Source organism: Triplophysa rosa, linkage group LG25 (assembly GCF_024868665.1).
Source record: "Triplophysa rosa linkage group LG25, Trosa_1v2, whole genome shotgun sequence".
NCBI lineage: Eukaryota > Metazoa > Chordata > Actinopteri > Cypriniformes > Nemacheilidae > Triplophysa > Triplophysa rosa.
Genome location: NC_079914.1, coordinates 3,101,777 through 3,109,124, shown reverse-complemented (window position 1 = coordinate 3,109,124; position 7,348 = coordinate 3,101,777). Strand labels below are relative to the sequence as shown.

Here is a 7,348-nt window from a genome sequence, read left to right as displayed (position 1 = left end):
GAGTAGTTCACCATGAAAATGCAGTCATCATTTACTCACCCTCTGGTCATTTCAAACCTGTATGACTTTCTTTTTTCCACAGAACACAAAATAAGATATTTTGAAGAGTGTTGTGAACAGCCCCCCATTCACTTGCATTGGTTGCAATAGAAGTGAATGGGGGGCTGTGCTATTCTGTCACCAACATTCTTCAAAATATCTTCTCTTGTGTTCTGCGGAAGGAAGAAAGTCATACAGGTTTGAATGACAAAAGGATGAGTAAATGATGACATAATTTTCATTTTGAATGTGAACTACTCTTTTAACTCCTCAATTCAATATTATATACTACTTTACTACTTTAAACTGTATACTACTATATACATTTCTAACATTTATAATGTGTTTAGAAACAATTCTCAGAATGCTCTTCTGGCTAGATTTTATATTACTATCAGAATCAGGGGCGGAGCCAGACATTGGGGGCTTTGCCCAAATCTATGGGCATGGTCCCCCAAGGAGATTTTTCCCCATTTATGGCAGCTATATTACTATTTTCTAAGTGTTCTTTGCATTATCATTTTGAAACTATAACATAACAAATGTTGACAATGACATTTTCTCTTCTCTTACCTGAAAATAGGCTAAATATGTCTGCAGTATATAAGAGCGTGGTGCTAACAACGCCAAGGTTGTGGGTTCGATCCCAGGGGATTGAACATACTTAGAAACAAAATGTATAGGATAATGCAATGTACAAAGCATCTGCCAAATGCATAAATTAAATTAAATGTTATGTTTGATCCATTTTAGGTTGCACTGCTAAAAGGAAAATTGTTTTGCTATGTCAAACTTCAATAAACTAAACTAAAGTGTGATGCCACAATTATTATTAATTGTTTTCGTGTTTTGGACCTAAAGCCAAGGATTGTGGAATATTGAAAGTAGATTTTGAAAAACATTTTCACAATTAACAAGATAAAAGATTATTAAATGTAGGCTATGATATCTCAAATAACACGATTGATGATCAGATCTGATGATAATACTTTAATCCAAAGTAATTGCATTTAAGGTCATTTTGAGGATACTGGACTCGAATGCACCAGAAACAATGTTAGAATCTTCAAGAAATATTTTAGCTTTAATTTACCATCAAGTGTCTTGTTGTCTATATATGTCAGGTGCACAATGTTTTCAATGTTCACTAGTAAGTTTTACTCCATGAATTTCCAATGCACAATCGTCTGACCTTCTGTCATGCCATTTACTAAACAATACCCTGTTAAAAATAAACATATGCTGGGTTAGGTATGTTTTGATGCTGGTTTAAGATGGTCGTGTGCTGGTTTAAGATGGTCATGTGCTGATTTAAACTGGTGAGGAACCAGCTCATGACCAGCTTAAACCAACACATGACTAGCTAAGACCAGCACATTACCAGCTTAAACAAGCACATGACCAGTTTAAACCAGCACATGACCATCTTAAACCAGCATGTGACTAGTTTAAACCAGCAAACCAGCACAAACCAACAAACCAGCATCAAAACATACCTAACTCAGCATATACTGTTTTTTTTCAACAGGTATACCAGCATAAAAATATTTCTTTTTCCTGAATATTTGACTGTAACATGCTAATTTCGCTTCTCTAACCCTACTCTTTCTCTCAACATGTATTGACTAACATGGTTGAAACCTCTATTTTAGTACTTCTTGTATTATTGCCTCCTGTCATAAATAAGGTTTAGAGATAAAAGCGTCTGCTTACTGTAAATGTCAATCACATTGTTCAAAATCTGAACACAATTTTTTTTTTACAATTTTCCACACTGAGAAAACAGTAATGTCATCCAAACTCTGAAATAACACAAAATGAGATATAGGAATTATGTAGTAAAACTCGTTTGACAGAAGTCAACGTTCTAAATGAAATATTTTAATTTACGAATAAACAATCTGTCAAGTTTGAAAAAGATATTTGCCGAATAAGATTCAATGTATCAAAGTTTTTCATCTTTGAATAGTTTCTAAATAAATGCCAGATGCTTAAATTCATCCCACAAGCGGATGGGTGATTTTATTTTGTAATCCCATTTCTCTAAAAATGATTCACATGTCACATGCCATTTTACACTACAGTATTTGTGTGAGTTTTACACAATGCACTTCATACACAGATCAGCCACATATCACACACAGCCTCCAGCTACATATATACCTGTACATGTATGTAAAATTAAGAAGACATCTTACCTGTTGGTACTGATCTGCTGATCAGTAAAACCAATCCAACACATACAAGAAGGCGAAACATGTTTCAAATGTTTGTGATCAGATGAAAGCAAGCGCTGTGACATCTAAATTGAAACTTCGTGGGTGTTTTGAGTAATGGATATTTACTGTAAGCATTCACCATATTATGAATGATTTTAATACATGCTGGCTGAGGTCTGACATCTCAATTTGACATAACACAGATACTGTCCCTAAACTCCACCCATCTTTTGTTATTGTTTTAAAGGTGTCACTGTTGTTCACTGAAATAAAATATGTTATTAAAATACCATAATGACTGATATAAATAAATGTATTTACTCTGATAATGTCATATTATATACAGGCCTAGATATGTCTTGCAAACTGCCAAAATACTCCATTAAAAAGTGAAAATGAATTTATATTTATCTATTAAAAATATAATTCATAGTTGTAATACTTTCACTTTTTGTTTTGGCCCGACTATATCACACCTACCTGTCCACATGTGTTACTGTACATTAAACAAATTATTTCAAATCAAAGGGTTTTTTTCTACATTTGATACGTTGTATTAGGCTTTCTTGAAACTTAGAAATTAGGAAAAACCTCATGCACCAATCCTATCAATGGTCCTTGAAAAATCTGGATCCCTTGGTCCTGATTTCAAATCTGGTTCAAGATTTCTAGCTTGCACTAAAGTTTAATTGAATTTATTGAACTATTTTGAAAGCTACCACTGTTTTAGCTAATATGTTATTTTTGTCTTAAAATAGAATGGAGAACGTTGTGTAGCTTTTTATTTCCTGGTTTTGCATGAATAATAAAAATTGGAGCTATGTCTCAGAGAGAATGCAGTGCTTCTGGATCATGGGTGGATTCTTGTGCAAATGTACATCTTTTACAATCTTTGTTCATATATTGTATTTGTTTGTCTTGTTTTTCTTTTAAATACAAAGTTAGATTTCCTTTTGAGGTAAATAATAGTCACACTAAAAATGTCAGTGAAACGTTGTATACCAAAAATAACTTGGCATTTATTAAATGTATTTTTAAATGGTTTTAAATGTATTTTGTATCATAACTCAAAATACCTAAAACGATTTTTGGGACAAAGACATTTGTACATACAGTATATCATTTTTTCAGACACAAACTTAGATAAAAGTGCAATAAAAAAAAAACGGAATATTTTTGGCTGCGAACTGCCTGACGGGTTATTGAAATCATGATAGAAATTTTGATAATGTTGATTGTTTAAACTTAATTTGGTATTGTTGCTATTGTAACCCTTATTTTCTGCTGTAAACCCTCCAGTCTCTTCAACGTGGATACAAATAACACAAATAAAACACGGGTTACACCGGGTAGATTTACGTTCTTTAGTTTTATTTTTGGAAGCATCGGCATCAGGCACAACAGCCACCTAACGCAAACTTGCTGCGTCTCTCTCTCTGTCTGTGTCCAAATACCCCCACTTGCGGTCTTTGCACTTGACTACTTTCATGACGTATGTCCTGTTTTTGGCCCAAGTGTTCTAGTGGATGTGAAGATCCCAAGTGAGCATGTAGTGTTTCTAACCCATTGGGACACACTTAGCAAGTGCAAACATGTAACGTTAATTAATGTGGTGTTTCTAAGTATGTGATAAAAAGCAGTTTTACAAAATACATAACTCTTAAGTTTTCACCAATAAAACGTGCAACCTACGTTTTACTAAGAAATTATATGCGATATCTAATTAATTATATAGTCAAGTCAAGTCAGATTTATTTGTATAATGTTAATTGTATTGTATCAAAGCAGCTCTACCCAAAAAAGCAAAAACAAAAGAAAAACTCATGTTAGCCAAACATAAAATAAATAAAGATATAACCTTAAAATGTAGTTGTATAACTTCTGAGCAAAAAGTCTCATGATATATCCAGAACGTGATGCATGATGGGATACACTTAGCCCTGAATACTGCTCGGTATTCAAGATAGGCCCTGTCCCAAATGGCGCATTCCAGTCTTGTGGACCTCCTCTGAGTCCACACTTGGTGATGTCAGGAAGTGCAGACCTATAGGGCACTAGGCATGAGTCCACAAGGGTACATGGGAGTGCACTTTGGGAGAGACTTGAGGTCATCACACTGGAAAGAGTAATCGGTGCTTTCTAATCTCTCTCGCGGTACTTTGTTGTCATTCGCTGATCAGTCTGCGCAGCGCCGCGTGAAGTCGACCACTTGTTGTCCCATTGTTGTTTTTTGGGACAGGAGCTGCGGGTTTTTATTGTTCTGTAGTTCATATGTTGATATGTCACCCGAGCATTATACAATAGATACTTATGTTTGTAATGCATTCATTTGTCATGACTTAAATGAAACTGCTTATGTATATGTATTTATTTGTATACACTATTCTTCTGTATACACTTCTTAATATGCATATATGTTGTTATTTAATATTTCTCTATAATACAGAAGCTGTGTTGTTCAGCTTTACTGAGCCCAGAGACAACTAGATATAGATCTACAACAAAACATGGCTTATTACCTTAAGTAAGAAAATGCACTGCATTAAAAGTTTTTATTCTTGAATAGCTGGCTTAATAGAAAATAAATAAGCAATAATACGAATAAGTAACTAATTAATAAATTAATTCTAACACGGTTCAATGTAGGGAAGGAAGGAGGCGGGAACTGGTGAACATTTAACAATAAACTTTAATAAAATAACCAAACAATAACACGGAAGTAAAAAGGCCACACACAAACATAAACAAAACTTAACATGTCTGGGCCCGGTCCTCTCTCGTCGGCAGTCCTGTTGCTCTTCCTCTTATGCTCCCGATCTCCTCCGTGAGGCATGTGGGACCGGTGCGCGTACAGCTGATACTCATTATCACTCACGCCACCGGCCCCGCCTTCCTGCCCCACGGCTCTCGTCCCGCCTTCCTCGCTACGTTCATACGTGAATTTTATCAAAACATACATTTAAAAATGTATCCGTCATGTTTACGTATATGTCTGACATCCACGACACTCCTCCCATCCGTTCTGTGATTGGGCGTTCGCAAGGATTCCTGGGTAGGGGACTTCAGTAGAGTCTGCATCAATGCGGGCTTCACCGAAGACCACATCGAGGGCACAAAGGAGGCGCTCGCGAGCAGACTTCTGAGCGCTAAAAAGACAAATGGGGCACCCTACGGACTCGTAGACTTGGCGAGAACGCGCAATTTAAGTCCACGAGACCGCAAGTGCGCCATTTGGGACAGGACCATAGTGTGGGTCTAGTGTGCGTTAAGGGCACTGCACTTTTGCGTTTTTGAGACATTGGACAGACTTGCGCTCTTACTTCCTGTCGCTTGCACATGCTCTCAAGTGGTCAAGACCGCAAGTGGGGGTATTTGGGCCCTGTCCCAAATGGCGCACTTCATGTGGACTTGCGGTCTTGTGGATTTAAATTGCGCGTGCTCGCCAAGTCTACGAGTCCGTAGGGTGTCCCATTTGTCTTTTTAGTGCTCAGAAGTCTGCTCGCGAGCGCCTCCTTTGTGCCCTCGATGTGGTCTTCGGTGAAGCCCACATTGATGCAGACTCTACTGATGTCCCCTACCCAGGAATCCTTGTGAGCGCCCAATCACAGAACGGATTGGAGGAGTGTCGTGGATGTCAGACATATACGTAAACATGACGGATACATTTTTAAATGTATGTTTTGATAAAATTCAAAATTAATTTGTTAATTAGTTGCTTATTCACATTATTGTGACTATGCTATGTTCGATGTGATGGAAGATGCGCACTGGGTCACAGGTTGCCTTGCTTTGTGTGGCAGGTTCCAGTGGGGCCTGAAGACCGCTGGTCCTGCCTCTGACAGACCTGAAAGAGAAAAAGTAAATGAAGCAAACATAAAATTGTGTGTGCTTGATTTAAGCAACCTGAAATGCAAGATTAGCAGCATTAGATTTTAAACCTTTATCCTGCTTTAGAAACATGCATCTGTCTCCTCCGTAACAGACCATTTTTTCTTCACCTAAATGAAGAAAACTGTATAAAAACATGTAGCCTACATATAAACATTATTCTATAATAAATGTAATTTAAAGTTTTTCAAGACTGAAGTCAGATTAATTTAGTTTAAATTTAAATGCATTATACAACCAAAGTAATGTAAAGCAACAACAATACTTTCAGTGTAAATTTATAATAGTGAAACAGTATAATAAAATAAAATATTTGCGGTCATATTTACAAAACATAAATATCCAGTAAAAAATACAAACCTCAGCTGGAGATCGGTTCACTACACCAACGCTGTTGACCGCAACGATCTCTTTCAAAAAATTTTTTTTTTTACTTCCTTTGATTCCGCTTTCCAAGGTTAAATTTTAATTCCTAAATCAGAAAAAAAATCCTAATTTTGGCCGGATTACGTTTCTCCGTGTCGCAAAATCTAGGGGCGAGGCGTCTACACCCTGAATTTATAGGGGCGTTATATGTAAATTACGACCGATTTCAGCCTCCACATTTGTAGGTACGATCATTCGTATGATGAGATTGGCGGCATACGAATGTTTGATGAATCACACGTAAACCCTGTCGTAAATCGATTTCTGCGCACGTTTCTACGTTAGATTGATAAATGAGGTCCAGACAGACTTAATAACTGATTTCATCCTATCCTATCTTTCATTTTTGACAGAATTAAAAATAAAAGTAGTTGTTCTAAAACTGCAAACAACGAGAACGCACACATACACATGCGGAAACCAGGCATGGAAGCGGATCCTAATGCAGTTTATACTTTTAATAAAACCAACGAAAGACACAAAAGAACACACAAACTTCAAACAACGACTGACAAACAAACAAATGAAACACAATGGCTATAAATAAACAGGGAAAACGAGATAACAAGACACATGTGGGTAAACTAATTAACATGAAAACTACATAGAAAAACCTTGGAAGAACGAACTCTGTTGGACGCCAAGCAATGACATCAAGCGGGTTTGGTATGTGCATGGCTGCGAAAATCCCATACTGTGACAGTATGTACTGAATTTGAATAAGTACCTACCTATCAGCCGTCAAAACAGTACGTTCTATATAGTATGAGTGGGAG

At 36.6% G+C, this 7,348-nt stretch overlaps 1 long non-coding RNA gene across 1 annotated transcript; it reads right to left on the bottom strand.

Annotated features, from left to right (window-relative positions):
* Window positions 1-5,973: 5,973 nt before the first annotated feature.
* LOC130549284 (uncharacterized) lies at window positions 5,974-6,858 on the bottom strand. The gene is made up of 3 exons (XR_008962155.1): window positions 6,507-6,858; window positions 6,197-6,256; window positions 5,974-6,102 (listed from the first exon to the last, which is right to left on the bottom strand). It is a non-coding gene; the product is annotated as an uncharacterized LOC130549284 (long non-coding RNA).
* Window positions 6,859-7,348: the final 490 nt, after the last annotated feature.